We start from the raw sequence: 16,622 nt of genomic DNA on the forward strand, positions 1-16,622 counted from the left end.
GTGAATTCTACCAGACATACAAAGAGGAACTTATACCCATCCTCCTTAAACTTTTTCAAAAGGTTGAAGAAGAAGGAACACTCCCAAAGACATTCTATGACATCACCATTACCCTAATTCCCAAACCAGACAAAGATCCTTCCAAAAAAGAAAACTATAGGCCAATATCTTTGATGAATATAGACGCAAAAATTCTCAACAAAATTCTAGACAACCAAATCCAACAACATATAAAAAAGATCATACACCACAACCAGATGGGATTCATCCCAGATTCACAAGGATGGTTCAACATATGCAAGTCAATCAGCATCATACACCACATTAACAAAAGAAAAGTCAAAAACCACATGATCATCTCAAGAGATGCAAAAAAAGCATTTGACAAAGTCCAACATCCATTCATGATCAAAACTCTTACCAAAATGGGTATAGAGGGAACATACCTTAACATAATAAAAGCCGTTTATGACAAACCCACACAAAATATAGTACTCAATGGAGAAAAGCTGAAAACTTCCCCACTAAAATCTGGAACAAGACAGGGATGCCCACTCTCACTACTGTTATTCAACATAGTTTTGGGAGTCCTAGCCACAGCAATTAGACAAACAAAAGAAATAAAATTCATCCAAATAGGAAGAGAAGAGGTAAAACTGTCACTGTATGCAGATGACAAGATACTATATATAGAAAACCCTAAAGACTCAACCCCAAAACTACTTGAACTGATTAACAAATTCATAGAAGTAGCAGGATATAAGATTAACATTCAAAAATCAGTCGCATTTCTGTACACTAACAATGAAATATTACAGAAGGAATACAAAAATATGATACCTTTTAAAATTGCACCCCAAAAAATCAAATACCTGGGAATACACCTGACCAAGGAGGTAAAGGACTTATATGCTGAGAACTGTAAAACATTAATCAAGGAAATTAAAGAAGATGTAAAGAAATGGAAAGATACTCCATGCTCCTGGGGTGGAAAAATTAATATTGTAAAAATGGCCATACTACCCAAAACAATCTCCAGATGCAATGCAATCCCTATCAAATTACCCATGACATTTTTCACAGAACTAGAACAAATAATCCAAAAAATTTATATGGAACCACAAAAGACCCAAAATTGCCAAAGCAATTCTGAGGAACAAAAACCAAGCAGGAGGCATGACTCTCCCAGACTTCAAGCACTATTATAAAGCCACAGTAATCAAGACAGTGTGGTACTGGAACCAAAACAGACAGACAGACCAATGGAACAGAATAGAGAACCCAGAAATAAACCCTGACACCTTTGGTCAATTAATCTTTGACAAAAGAGGTAAGAACATAAAATGGGAAAAAGACAGTCTTTTCAGCAAGCATTGCTGGGAAACCTAGACAGCTGCATGCAAATCAAGGAAACTAGAACACACTCTCACACCATGCATGAAAATAAACTCGAAATGGCTGAAAGACCAAAATATAAGACAAGACACCATCAAACTCCTAGAAGGGAACATTCTCTGACATCAACCTTATGAATATTTTCTCAGGTCAGTCTCCCAAAGCAACAGAAATAAAAGCAAAACTAAACCAATGGGATCTAATCAAACTGAAAAGCTTTTGCACAGCAAAGGAAACCAAAAGGAAAACAAAAAGGCAACTTTCAGAATGTGAGAAAATAGTTTCAAACAATGCAAGTGACAAGGGCTTAATCTCTAGGATATACAAGCAACTTATACAACTCAACAGCAAAAAAGCCAACCACTCAATTGAAAAATGGGCAAAAGACCTGAATAGACAGTTCTCCAAGGAAGTTGTACTGATGGCCAACAAGCACATGAAAACATGCTCAACATCCCTGATAATTAGAGAAATGCAAGTCAAAACTACCATGAGATACCACCTCACACCAGTAAGAATGGCCATCATTAATAAGTCCACAAATAACAAGTGCTGGAGGGGCTGTGGAGAAAAGGGAACCTTCCTGCACTGATAGTGGGAATGTAAGTTGGTGCAACCACTGTGGAGAACAGTATGGAGGTAACTTAAAACACTGTATGTCGAACTACCACATGACCCAGCAAGCCTACTTTGGGGCGTATATCCAGACAAAACTTTCCTTAAAAAAGACACATGCACCCGAATGTTCATTGCAGCACTATTCACCATAGCCAAGACTTGGAAACAACCCAAATGTCCATCGACAATGATTGGATTAGGAAGATGTGGTATATATACACAATGGAATACTACTCAGCCATAAAAAAGAACAAACCAATGCCATTTGCAGCAACATGGATGGAACTAGAGACTCTCATACGGAGTGAAATTAGTCAGAAAGAGAAAGACAAGTACCTTATGATATCATTTATAACTGGAATCTAATATATGGCACAAATGAACGTTTCCACAGAAAAGAAAATCATGGACTTGGAGAATAGACTCGTGGTTGCCAAGGGGGAGGGGGAGGGAGTGGGGTGGATGGGGAGCTTGGGGTTAATAGATGCAGACTATTGCCTTTGGAATGGATGAGCAATGAGATCCTGCTGTGTAGCCCTGGGAACTATATCTGGTCACTTATGATGGAGCATGATAATGTGAGAAGATAGAATGTGTACATGTATGTGTAGCTGGGTCACCAGGCTGTACAGTAGAAAAAAATTGTGTTGGGGAAATAACAATTAAAAAAATAAATGAGACAAAAAAAATCCATATACATTTTAACATAGAAACCACACACACACACAAAAAGAAAATGAAATGAAGAATCACCTGATAATATACCATTGGATTAATGTATTAGAGGGGGTCCTGCCAGGTTGTATGGTTTATCAGTTTATGGGTCAGAGGAGATGAGGTTGGGAACTAACATTACTGAGACATATTGTCTGCCTTAGCTTTGTTTCCTCCAGAGGATGAGCCTGAGACAAGGATTCAAGTGCAAGTACTTTGTTTGGGCAATGAGGGGAATGCCTGGAGGGGAGTCAGGACGTGATGCAAAGGAAGGAAAGCAACCAAGAGAGAGCCTGTCATCAACCCCTGTGGAAAGCTGGGGCTTAAGTGTGCTGGGCAAACAGTAAGCCACTATAGAAAAGGCTAGAAGGGTTCTTGTACTCAAGGGGAAAGGGAGCTGGGATATTAAAAAAAAAAATCCTCCTCACAGACGTAGAGAACAGATTTGTGGTTGCTAAGGGGGAGGGGGAGGGAGTGGGATGGACTGGGAGTTTGGGGTTAGTAGATGCAAACTGTTGCGTTTAGAATGGATATGCAGTGAGGTCCTGCTGTATAGCACAGGGAACAATATCCAATCTCTTGATAAAACATGATGGAAAAGAATATAAGAAAAAGAATACACACACACACACACACACACACACACACACACACACACACACACGTGGGTCACTTTGCTGTATAGAAAAAATTGACATAACATTGTAAACCAACTATACACCAAAAAAAACCCTCCACTAACACTTGTCTGAGTTGAAGTCTGAGATTCCTACCTGCTCCAGGTGTGTTGTGGAGGTAAAAGAGACATCACAACATAACATGGAATAGGGAGGGATGGGCTTTGTCTGGGGCCTGGGCTAGTGGGTCAGGGAGGCTAAGGAGGTGATGCTGAAGAAGAGCCTTTGTGAAAGATTTGTGGGAAAGAGAGGAACGGTCTTCTGGAAAGAATAAATAGCATGTCCAAAGGAGTGGAACGGGGAAAGAGCGTGGCAAGTCTGAAGGACGGTATAATGTCTGTTCATCTGGCCATGTGGTCACCTGGTCATCTGCTCCTCTCATGCTATGGAAACCTGGGCTCAGGGAAGGGCAGGGAGTGGAGGGATGGGCTGCAGCCAGTCACAGAGGGTCTTATTTGACTGGAATTTGTCTTGTAAGCAAGAGTGAGGCAGGGAAGGGTTTTAAATAAGGTCAGATTTGCCTTTTAGAAAAATCTCTTTGGTCGTGGTGGGGATGGAGCGTGGGAGGGACACAGAGGCAGAGAGGCCAGCGGGAGGGGGTGGAGAAGGCCCTGGGAGAGCTGGGGGGAGCGGGATGATAGGAGGAAAGGATGAGGGGAGCCACTCTGGAGAGGGAGGAATTGCAGTGCTTCACCTTTTAAAATAAGGACACCAATGCCTTGAGGTGGTTACTGTTTTTCTTTTAACTTTAAAAACTTGATGCAATCTCAAATCTACAGAAAATGTGTAAGAATATTTTTCCTGACTGTTTGAGGATAAGTTACAGACACAATATCCCTCTGCCCCTTTATTCTTTCCCCTGTTTGTTCTTCTGACACGATTTCTCCAAAAGCCCTTTTATAAAACCGCTACCCAATTATAAAAAATGAGGAAATTGAACATATATAGAATACTATTATGATGTAGGCATCATTTGGGTTGCAGTCCTTTGCGGCAGAAAAAAAAGAAAAAATTCCTGGCTCAAACACTGCAATCAGTTGTCAGGTCCCTTAAACCGCCTGCAGGCGGGGAAAGCCTTCAGACCCTTGTCTTTCACCACCTTGACGTTTTTGAAGAGTGTAGGCTGATTATGTTGTAGAATGTTCCTCATTCCAAGTTTCTCTGATGTCTCCCCAGGATGAGACTCAGGTTGTGCATTTGGGGCAGAAATTCACAGAAGTACTGGTGTGTCTTCTGAGCACGTGATGCCAGGGAGCACGGGACACTATCGATCTCATTAGGGAAACTGATAACTTTGATCACTTGGTTAAGGTGGTGTCTGCCAGGCTCCTTCACTATAAAGCATCCCTTTCCCCTTTGTTATTCAGAAGGATCTTGTGGGGAGATGCTTTGAGTCGAGGCAAACATCCTGCTGTTCCTCAGATGTTCTCCTGAGAAGGATATTTTTAACCCATACTTTACAGATGCAGAAATGGATGCCTGGAGAAATCAAGTGACTTGTCCAGCTCATGATGTTTAGCCAGGAAAACTCGTGTTTGAATTTCCTGTCTTTGATCACACTTCTCTGTCTCCTCTTCTGGCTTAACAGTGTCAGTTCCTAAAACCCTCCCTCGAGTAGCAGATGCTGCCAGCGCCTCAGCCGGGTCCCCTCAGCGAGGTCCCCTCCCTTCCAGGTCCCTGACCTCGAGGGCTCTGTGTGGTCATGGGCACCTGTCTGCCACCCTATGCCCACTGATAGTGCTGGGAGAAGAGGCCCTCAGAACAGATTCTCAACTAGTTGAGGGCCACTCTACTGGGTGGGAGTTGCTGTAGGAATTCTTCAGCGACCCTGCCCCCGGGGGTGGGATGGGGCACAGCTCTGGGGTGAGTCCTACTGTTTCTCAGCGTCCTGGCCCCAGCAGGGCGGGGCTGCAGGTGCCCACAGCAGTGACCTGCTCAGTAATGTCATCTTTCCCTGGGTCACGCACCCCACATTCTTTCCTGGGATCACCTCCTAAATGAAGTGCCTGCATAGGAATCCTTGCCTCGGGGCTGCTCCTGGGGGAGCTAGACTGAGGCTCCTTGTGAAATGCTGGCTTCCCTCACCATCCTGTTCCCTCCCCCAGCCCCCTTTCAGGGTCCTGTAAAAGGCAGGGCCCCCAAGATTGGGCACAGCACTTGGGGCTGGGGTCTGAGCAGGCTAGATTAGCGCTGCCGACATCTCAGGAGGGGCCTGAGAGGGTAACCAGAGCAATTATCCCCTCACTAAACCTCACAGAACTGGCCAGAGGCTCCATTTGATTGGACAGAGACACAGTTGAGAATACAATAGGGCCAGAAATGAGGATTCTGAGCAGGGGGGCGACCAACAGAGGGGCCTTCACGGTTCCCTTCAGAGTTAGTAGTAAGTGGAGTGTGGGTATCAAGTTGGTGGGAAGCTTCGACATTGGGATGGAGAGCTCTTGTGAGCCAGGGTCTTACGAAGCAGCCCCTGAGACCACAGCATGCAAGTGTTTTATTTAGGCAGGACTCTGGAGAGACATTGGGAGGGAGTAAGGCAGGCAGGGGAGGGAAGAAAAAGAAGCAAGCAAGGCTGTAATTCCAGGTGAAGCCCCAGCCTCAGGCCAATCCTGTGAGTGGCTCTGGCATGTGAGGTGCATCAAGAGTTTGTTCCGCCCTGAGGCCAGAGAGGGAGACTTGCACACCCTGCATCCAGGTACCCTAAACACCAAAGCACCTGTGTTCTGTGTGTGGTAGTGGTTCTGGGCATGCAAGGGCACCGAATGAAGTAGGTTGCAGGTGTGGGCAATAGAAGTGAAAGGCCCAGAAGTGGGGGCCGGACACATAGAAATGGTGCCTTAGTTTGCAAGGACTTCCACAATGAAACACCACAGCCTGGGTGGCTTAAGCAATAGAGATCTATATCCTTATGATTCTGGGGGCTGAAGTCCAAGTTCAAGGTGCCAGCAGGGGTGGTTTCCAGTAAGCCTGTCTCCTGGGCAGGCAGATGTCCCTCCTTTTGGTGTTGTCCTCACATGGCCTTTCCTCTGTGTCCCAGTGATCCTGGTGTCTCTTCTTGTCATGACACCAGTCAGGCTGGATTGGAGTTCTACCTTAATGGCCTGATTTTTTTTTTTTTTTTTTTTTTTTTTTTTTTTTTTTTTTTAGGGCCGTACCTGCAGCATATGGAGGTTCCCAGGCTAGGGGTTGAATCAGAGCTATAGCTACTGGCCTAGGCCAGAGCCACAGCAACGTGGGATCTGAGCTGTGTCTGTGACCTACACCACATCTCACAGCAATGCCAGATTCCTGACCCCACTGAGCGAGGCCAGGGATCAAACCCGCAATCTCATGGTTCCTAGTTGGATTTGTTTCCACTGCACCACGATGGGAATGCCGTTAATGACCTGATTTTAATCACCTCTTTAAAGATCTTGTGTCCAAATACTATCACACTGAGGGGTTAGGACTTCAACCTTTGGATTTTGGGGGGGGGGATACAGTTCAGCCCTAGCTAATGGTCAGGAGGCTATCTGGGTGGAGTCTATGCAAGTAGACACCTCCAAACTCACATTGAAACCTCGCCATACCTTCTTTAGTGACCACTTCACACTGAGGGTGAAAAGCGGGGGTCCTGTCACCTGAACCCCCAAGCCTTGCCCAAGAGCTGGGCCTTTCCCATGCCCACATGGTTGGCCACCACCATGCTCTGTCTTTGCTCATCTTTAGTGCTGGGTTCTTCTTGTTTGGCGCCCTGCAGTAAATGCTGTGTTTTCCTTCACCACAACCTGGTGTCAGTAAATTGGCTTTGCAATAGGTAACTTTTAGCAAGTTCGGTTCCGTAACAGAATTAAGGCCCGTGGCACCTCTGGTGCCCTCTTGGTTACACTTCAGTTGGAGGTCAAGGCATTTGGCTTCCAGGGCGTGACCACCTCTGCCTCCCTGTAGCCATTTCCTTCACCGACTAGCTTGTAGTACAAAGGAAACACCTCCTCTTCCACCCTTGCTGCCCTTCCCGCCCTCAGATGTTGGCTGGGGCCACAGATCCTTGGGGGCTTCTCTTGCCGAGTCCAAGAGGGCTTCTCACACGGCTGCCAGCTGGGAGCTGAGCAAGGTTGGTGGCTTCTTCAGCTTGGTGGTCTCAGGGCCGTTGACCTCTTAGATGGTAGCTGTCCCCTCCTCCCCCTTCCCCCAGGACCAGAGTCCCAAGAGGACCCTGAGGAGCTTAGGACTTGTCCCTCCTGGCCTGGGAGTGACTCGGCATCTCTGCTGCTTTCCGTTAACAAATGAGTCCCTGGGGTGATCCTAGGTTCTGTGGCATGGGGTGGGGACTGGGGTGGGGGTGGCACAGACCGCACTGCCGAGGGAGGAGAGCTGAGCAGTTTGCCGACACACTCTCGTGCCATGATGGTGGTGGCATGAATTTTCCATGTTCTTTGTGCCTCCATAGATATCTTGGTGGAAACTTGGAGAAGCCTGAGGAGAATCTCATTTTGTCACATCTAAGGGAAGAGTCATTTCCTTGCTAGTTGTTTGTGGGATCTGGTGTGTGAGTCCAATGCAGGCGGTGGCAGAGGGCTTCCAGTCGGCCAGTCCACCCAGGGGACATGGGAGAAGGCAGTTGGGTGCATGGTCTGAACAAGGACTTATTTAAGTCTGTGTGGACCCGAGGGTCTGCATTTTAACAAGCTGCCAGATGACACTGCTGCTGGATCACCAGAACACACTTTGAAGGGGCAGGGGCCATACCAGGGCTTGGGGACCAGATCCTGCCAGCAGTGTGTTTTGTATGAGACATAGGCCAAGAGAGGGCTTTTATGTTTTTAAAGGGTTTTAAAAGAACCAAGAGGAGCATTTGTCAGAGACCATCAGCAGCCTGCAAAGCTCAAAATATTTACCGTCTGGCTCTTTACAGAAAATGTTTGCTGACCCTAATCCAAACCGCGCAGAGCTCCTGCAGGGCTGGAGGTATAACTCTTCTGTTCTTTGGTTTGTCCGAGCTCCTGTGATGGGTGTGGGGCCTTTGTCTGGGACATTTGGGAGCTCAGCATTGGGCTGAGGAAATGCTTTCCCCTTGAACTTTCGCCCCTTTTATCCCTCCCCTGCCAACCCTTCTTCTAGTGCTCACCCTTCAGTGGGAGGGTCCAGCCATTCAGCTATGGTTGCTGGAGAGGGGCTGAGCTGGGCCGGGGGTGGGGGTGGGACCGCTGTGATCCTCAGGGTGGAGAAGCAGCCTCGGGAGTGGGAGGAAGTCCATCTGACCTTGGGGAGTAGGGTCTGAAGGACAGAGCTGACCTTTCACCCTGCCAAGACGAATTTCCCACCCTTACATCTACTATATGTAGCTGTGATCCTGTTACAAGGCTCCCAATTCTCTGACACGCTTCCCATTCAGAGGCAGGGCCCGTGCTCCCTTCCCTTGAACCCGATTCTGTGACCGCGTGGTCAGGAGGATAGAGCTAAAGGGCAGTGATGCCAGTTTTCAGACCCAGGTAGTTTCTTCTCCCTGTCTTTTGGGGTACTGCCTCTCAGGACCTAGCTGCCCTACTGTGAGGGAGCCCAATGGCCTGGGAGTGGCTTTGGGGAGAGGAACCAGGGTTGGCTGTACCTGGCTGAGCTTCCCACCTGACTGGAGCCCCACCTGGGAACAAGGGAGTGAGCCACCTTACAGTGGAGCCTCCACCAGCCCCCACCTGGAGCAGAGATGAGCCGTTCTACTCTGCCCCACCTGCAACTTTGTGAGCAAAGCAGTTGACTGTGGTTGTTTTTTAAGTTGCTGTTTTGCTCCGGGGCAATCGCTAGCTGGGCATTTACCCTGAAAGTTCATCTTTCCGGGCCTAGGCACACATGACAAGTCTCCCAAGCTACTCTTCCAGGCCCGGGATATGTCAGGGCCCAGGAAATGTAGGGTGACAGATAGAGCACAAACCTGTCCTACAGCAGCAGGGTGAGGGGCTCCTGGGGAGATTTCCTCCCTCCTTGTGTAATTTCCCACCTGCTCTTGGGCTGCCCCACTCCACCGGCAGCCACACTCAAAGGCTAGTGAAAAACACATCTGTCAAAAAACAGTATTCCAAGAGTTCCCATCTTGGCTCCGTGGTTAATGAATCCGACTAAGAACCATGAGGTTTTGGGTTCGATCCTTGGCCTTACTCAGTGGGTTAAGGATCTGGCGTTGCCGTGAGCTGTGGTGTAGGTTGCTGAAGTGGCTCGGATCCCGCATTGCTGTGGCTCTGGTGTAGGCCAGCGGCTACAGCTCTGATTAGACCCCTAGCCTGCGAATCTCCATATGTCGCAGTAGTGGCCCTAGAAAAGGCAAAAAAAAAAAAAAACCCAAAAAACAAAAAAACCCCAAAAAACAGTATTCGACTCTACTTGCCCATCTCCTCCAGTGTTCCCCCCTGCCCCCAGGAGCAAATAGTTTAGATGGGCTGTTTTTCTTATGAACGAGCCTGAGCCATGGGGTTTTTCTCTTAGCACTTTGGAATTTGGGGCAGCTTTCCTGTATCTGAGTGTTCCTTGCTCGAAAGCTGCCCCTTAGGAATTTCTGTGCAGGAGGTCTGTTGTAGATGCATTTGGGGGGTATGTGTTCACAGCACTCAGTGAATTCTTTAAACTACCCTTCCTCCCTCCCACAGGGGTAACCTGCATCAGCCATATTTGCCCGATATGATCCCATCTCTCAGGGCACTGTAGATCAGATGCGGGGGTGTGTGAGTGTGGGAACAGGGGGCACCAAGCCCAGACTGGGCTCATGTCTCTCTCTGAGGGTGGCAGGGAAGGGGGATGGTCCGATGGCTCAAAGAGAAGGATGTAGCCGCACGCAGAGAGGAGCAGGGGCTGGGGTTGGGAGAAATCCTGCAGGGAGTCTCCGGGGCTCTGTTTCAGCCCTTCCCAGCCTGACTCCAGGATCCTGACGGTGAGCCTCCTGAGTTACGGATGCCAGCTTGAGTCCACTTCTGTTATTTTCCACCATGTGGTCCTATACAGAACTGCTTTCCCAGCGTCACTCTCTTTGATTTGTAGATGTGAAGGGGGCCGTGAGATGTGATCTGGGACAACTAGCCTCTATTTGCTGAGCCCTCGGCCAGGTTCAGGGCAGACAGAGATGAGCAGCACAGAGTCCTGCTATGTGCTCTATCCGCCCAGTCCCTGCGAGTCTGCAGAGAACTGCATTGTGGGAAGATCCTCCACCCCCTCAAAGGACAAGATGCCATGGCAACCGTGAATGCCGGGTCTGAGTGTACCAAATTTTCATGCTTTTAGTTCCAAAGAAGAAAATAAAAAAACCACCTAAATGTGCTTCCTCTCTTCAAAGGTTATTTTTTATTGAGGGAAAATAAAAACAAAGTCACAGAATTCTTTTTTTGTAAGATAGCTTTGGGGGCATAGAGTGACCTTTTGAGCGGGCGGAGAGGTCCAAATAAAAACACAAAATGTGAATAAAACTCTGAGAAGATTGGATGAGGACCAAGTAATGCTTTTATTTAAGATTCCATCCATGCTAAGGGCCGAGGCTGATAGATAAACTAATGAATTCACAAGGCAAGTAGTTATCGAGTGGCTGCTCTGCCTGGCACTAACCAGGCCAAGGGAATCCAGGTGTGTGTAAGACACAAGGTTTGGTGGAGTCTCTTCTTCCATTAGCAGAAGAAGAAAGAAAAAATGCACGTACCTGCCGTCTCTTTTCCAGGAGCTTAGAAAAGCAGAAGCAAATGTGAGCGGCTACTCATTCCCTCCAGGGCCTTTTTCATCCCAGTGGGCTAAGACAGCTTATGTAAAAGAAGCTCCAGCACCAAGTGTGTTCCAAGTTCACATGGGTAATGCAGATAAGACCTGTGTCTGGGACTCAGGAGGATGGCCCAGTGGGCTGGAGTGATCTGGGAGGGCTTCAAGGAGGAGGCAAGTTTTGACTTGTCCCATAAATGAGAGATTTTTGTTGGGCAGAGAGAGGGAGGGCAGGTGTTCTGAGGGAAGAGTGTTGAAGGTGACACAGTTTCTCTGGGTCTCAGCAGCTGGACTGACTGGCTCCTGGACCAGGAAGCCAGGCTGGTTGTGGATTGTGGAGCTTTAGAGGACTGGACATTGTTCTTTAGGCAATGAGAAGTATGACAAGTTTTGGAATAAAGAGGGGGTACATACAGAACTTGGCTCCACAAAGCTCACTCTGCCAGGAGTTCACAGCGTGGGTGGAGCACTGGAGGCCAGAGCCACGTTTGGGGACGAATGCCTTGGCTGGGTGAGATGTGCTGCTTACTTAAGAGTGACAGGACCCTCTGTAAACCATCTGACAACAAAAGCTGTTGTGGAAAGTCTGGAATCACCTTGTGTCCTGCGTCTGTAGGGCAGGGGTTTCTTCTGGGGGACTGGTTTTACTATTTCATGTGAGGGGGTTCAGGACACAATAGTCCACAGATGGCACCTTGGCCTAGGGACTGTCCCCAGCTGGAGGCATTAGAGAAAACAGCAGAAGCAGGAAGGATACTCTGACTCCACTCCCTCCCGCCCTCCCTTCTTCCCCAAAATAGGTCATAAAACTCCCATTTTTAGCACCAGAGATGGGGAATTGGGGAGCCAAGAAGTCTGTACAAAGAAACCTTGTTAAACTCACGCTCATCTTCCTATGTCTTTGCCATGCACTCCCCCAAGCCCAAGCCCCTTTGTTTTGTCAATTCTTCACAAATGTATTGTCTCTTCATCTACAGGGTATAAAAGCTGCCTACTCCGGTCAGTTCTCCAGGTCACCATTCTCTTGTGACAATTTCCATGTACATGTAAAAATTCAATAAATTTGCCTGCTTTTCTCCTTTGTCAGTTTAATTTTTGGACCCAGCCAGCGACCCTAAGACAGTTGAGGAAAACTCCCCCCTCCCCTTGCAGATGTCAGTCCCTTTTGGAAATCTCAGTGTCTGACTGTGGAGACTGCAGGATAGCCAGTGAACTTGGCCTGAGAAAGGTCACTTCAGTGTCTGAGGAATGGTGCTGGGCTGTATCCACCCAGGGGAGGAGACAAGCGTAGTTTATATCACTCAGAAGGCTCAGAAAACCCAACTGTCAAAGCAAATCTTGCCATGCTGCAGGTGGGGCTAGTGCCCTGTCCATCTGCTCTCTGGTCACTGTTTGGGGCATGCTGGGGGCCGGCTATGGCAGGTATCTCCAGCTCTCCACTGGAGGGCGCTCCCTAGCACACTTGGTCAAGGCGGGCAGAAGTTAGTATGCCCTGGGACTAGCCCTCTGCTAACCTTCATGTTATTACTTGAGGGATACACACCCCACTTCCTCACCCCTGTCCCAAAGGTGGGACAACTCTGTGCCCTGTTGTATGCTCTCTCCCAGAGTGCTCAATGTGACATCCCCAGTTGCCCACAGTGTGTCCCCATTCATCCCACCTCCTCTATTGGTGGCTCCCCTTCCTGGCCTCACTTTCCCATTCCTGTAGTGGGACTTCCTGGGACCACCTCTCAAATAGACTACTTACACTCAAATTCTCGTTTCAGGATCCTCTTCTAGGGGATGCCAACCCAAGAGGAATCAGTCAAAACCAGATGCTCTGATACGCTGCCATCCAGACATTCTCCTTTTAGCATCAGGCAAATTGGAATCACTACTCTTTGGAGCATGAGTCCATTCTGGGTCTACTTGTCCAGATGCAGGTGAGGTACCGATGGCTCTCTGTGAGGTGTCTCCGAAGTTCCTCACTCTCGGTTGCTACCTTCACTTTGAGTGTTGTATCTCAGGTTTCTATGAACTGGGACAGTCTGTGAGAATCAGCACTGCACTGTTTGGTAGCTCTGTGGATCAAAGAGGGTGTCTGATTGCTGTGTGTCATTTGGAGGCAAGGCCAGATCTAGGGATGAAGGGTAGGTGGCAGCAAAGTCTTGGTCATGTTTATTGGAACTTAAGGTTGTCTTTTCCTTAAACGTGTTGGAGATGAATTTCAGGCTCGCTACTCCTGGGGTTTGAAAGTCTTTTTCTAGTCATGACTCGGTTTTCCAAAAAGCTAACATCCCCATCCTTGAAAGCAGCCCCCTCCGTAACCATGTTGTCCCTGAAACTGTTTCCATTGTCAAGTTTGAAAATTTAAAGCCAGCAAAGGAATGATTCCAATAAAAGCAAATTAGGGAAGATTCTTAAGTCTTTCAAATCCACTAGTCTGCATATCTGAGGCCAATAGTTTTTGGTACATGTGAGTAAAAGTAATTTGTTAACTCCCTTGTCTTTTCTTAGTTTCTCTTTCTGAGCCTGACTCTTCCATGACTCCTTAGAGAGGAAAGTCAATGTGACTGAAAAGGTTTCTGGTAACTGATCCCCAATCAGCAAATCAGACCAAGCTGGAGGACCTGTAAAATGGCAAATGTGCATCAGAAAGATCTGGAAATATGTAATTATGAGTTTTTGAGATCAAGAGTGATTCTGGAAGTTTCCACTGTGGTGCAGTGGGAATCAGATGGTAGTGGCTGGGGTCACTGTGGAGGTGCCAGTTACACACCTGACCCGATGCACTGGATTAAAGGATATGGCATTGCTGCAGTTGAGGCTTGGATTCAACCCCTGGCCAAGGAATTTCCATATGCTGTAGGTTTGGCCATTAAAAAAAAAGAAGAAAAAAGAGAAAGAAAAGAATGATTCTTCTGAATAACCTGAAATAATAGTACCATTGTCCTTTAGGTAGCACAGTCAATTGCTGAAAGGCCTGGAGGGCATTTGGTGGGGGGGGGGGCAGTTTTAATCCCGGTGATGTTTGAAAACTTCTCTGTGAGGTCCTAGTTGAGCTCAAATCTCAGCTTGTCTGAGCTTCTAAAATGGACCTTTATGACTACAGCAATCAGCCTGAAATCTTACCTATTTCTTTGTACATCCTCTTTGGACCTATGCTTATGGAAAAGGTAACTTTGCGGACAAAGTTAGAGCAGCAACGTAAGTAACCAGCCCCTCTATAAATAGTTTTCGTGATGGGCCAAGGGGACTTGGACAGCTGTTTTCATTCCAGAGACTCCATTAGAGTCAGAAAGTGTGTTTAGCACCAGGAGTTCTCGATAACATGCTGAGAAGGTAAAGGAGTCCTCCCCTGGGTTGGTAGGAGCCATTGATGAAGGGGTGAGAATGATTTCTGTAGGAGAAGAGGGGGGTTGGATAAAGGTACCAGAATGACTACACCTGTGAACCACGCCCCCCTTTTGCATTAGATCTCCAGAAATTACAGAAAAGACGTATAACACATCCATTATGCCTCTGCAAAACTGCATGTGTTACTTTTTATGGACCTACAATTACGAGGAATGCATGAAAGCCAGCAGGGGGATGAAATCAGAGAGAAAGTGGAGTTCACGTTCAGGTGAGAGTGCTTTAAATGGTGGGAGCAGTCCCAGGTGCTTTAGGAGGGCTCCCACAGAGCTACAAGCTTGAGGCTGGGGAGGCAGAGAGAGGGAGGTGTTCTGGGGTCAACTGTCCAGGTGATTGATGGGGTGTTGCTAGCCCAGTGGTTTGCCACTTACCTTTGTCACGTAGCAGCAGGCAGGTGGGAGCAGAGAGCACAGGTGCTTGGGAGAGAAGGTTGAATACCAGGTAGCTGATGACATTACAAGTTGACAAGCTTCTGAGACATCTGACAGAACATCTCAATACAAGTATCTACCAAACACCTGTGGCACTGCCATCAAAGTTGGGAACAACTCAAGACAGCATGACCATTGAACATTATACTAGAGGCCAATACAGTAAGAGAGGTAAAAATGAGCTTTTTGGATTTGATATGATTACTTAGAAAATCAAAGAAAATCAAGCCACAAATTATTAGACCAAAGCAGATATATATAAAGTGGTCTGGTATAATTGCAACATAAAAATCAAAGGATTTCTTAAATATTAGCAATAATAAATTAGAAAATCTAATACCACATAAGATTCCATAGCCACAAAACTAGAAAATATCTAGTAATAAATGTAACAACAAACTTGCAAGATCTGCATGAAAAAATTACAAATCTTTATTAAAAGTCACCAGTTGGGATTTAACTGCAGAGCCATACCATGTTTCTATACTGTCTATTTTTTTTGAATTCTCATTAAATTAATCCATAAAATACAAACAGGATTCTAAAAAAGCATATAATTAAGTATATTATGGAGTTCTTGCCTAATCAGCTATAATGTAAATCATGATATGCTTCATATATATCATATGCAATAGATTAGAGGACAAATGTACACATTACTATAAAAGTATTAGAAGAAAAGTACTAATAGAAATACAATTACAAATACACTAATACAAATAGGAACGTTTGTTAATAGTCTTAAGATAGGAAGATTTTCTTAAGCAAGACAAAAAAATGCATAAAGCATAATTGATATTTGATAGGGTACCTCAAAATTGAAACTGTAGTATAAATGGTAGCATTAAATCATCAAATTACAATAATGTAATAACCAGAAAATATCTGTAACATAGGGCAGTTAAAAGATTAATATTATGTAAAGTGCTCTAAGAAGCAATCGTAAAAGTGATAAAACAGTGCTGAATAAAAATGAGTGTGGCTGAATCACAAAATTACCCTCTACTCAGAAGTGTAGACAAAATACATTCCACTTTATTTCTCTGTGCCAGATCTGCTCTCTCCTATTGGGACCCCATGAATTTGTCCCCTCTAGGAAGTTTAATGTGAACCAGTATATTAAGTGGTTTCTTTAGGTAGATGCCAGGCTCATTTGGATAAAATGCCTAGACTTGTGTCTCCCATCCCTACCTCCTTCCTCCCTAAGGTGCTGCTGGGTGTGTGGGTGAAGCGGTAGCTTGGGTGGCCTTGTGATGATAAGGACGAGCAGAGGATTTATTTGTTGACTTCTGGATCCTCACTCATGTTTCCTCAGCCCTTGTATTGATGACTGTCCATGTGCCACAAGGCCAGTGCCTGCATATTCCATTTCCATTGGCTGGGGTTCTTTTTTTTTCTTTCTTTCTTTTTGCTTTTTAGGGCAGCACCCATGGCATATGGAGGTTCCCAGGCTAGGGGTCTAATCGGAGCTACAGCTGCCAGCCTACACCACAGCCACAGCAATGCCAGATCTGAGCTGTGTATGCAACCTACACCATAGCTCACAGCAAACGCCAGCTCCTTAACCCACTGAGTGAGGCCAGGGATCGAACCCACAACCTCATGATTCCTAGTCGGATTCATAGCTGCTGCACTACAATGGGAACTCCTGCAGCTGGGGTTTTGGTCTCTCTCTCAGCTTTGT

The 16,622-nt window shown here is 46.5% G+C and overlaps 1 protein-coding gene across 3 annotated transcripts in view; it reads left to right on the forward strand.

The window, feature by feature from the left end:
- Window positions 1-16,622, forward strand: part of SLC24A3 (solute carrier family 24 member 3) — an 808,408-nt gene that overhangs the window by 64,799 nt on the left and 726,987 nt on the right. The window contains exon 3 of one of the 3 annotated variants that reach the window (XM_085004595.1): window positions 12,881-13,036. The exons of 1 other annotated variant lie outside the window; for it this stretch is intronic. The gene's annotated coding sequence lies outside the window, so the exon portion shown is untranslated. Of the gene's footprint in view, window positions 1-12,880; window positions 13,037-14,148; window positions 14,301-16,622 lie in introns of those variants that run through there. One more of the 3 variants, XM_085004597.1, reaches the window with a different exon arrangement.

The sequence above is a fragment of the Sus scrofa genome, chromosome 17 (genome assembly GCF_054392235.1).
Source record: "Sus scrofa isolate SSC_HxYL_T2T_F1_AM1 chromosome 17, Sscrofa_HxYL_maternal_Yorkshire_Landrace_v2.0, whole genome shotgun sequence".
In the NCBI taxonomy this organism is placed as follows: Eukaryota; Metazoa; Chordata; class Mammalia; order Artiodactyla; family Suidae; genus Sus; species Sus scrofa.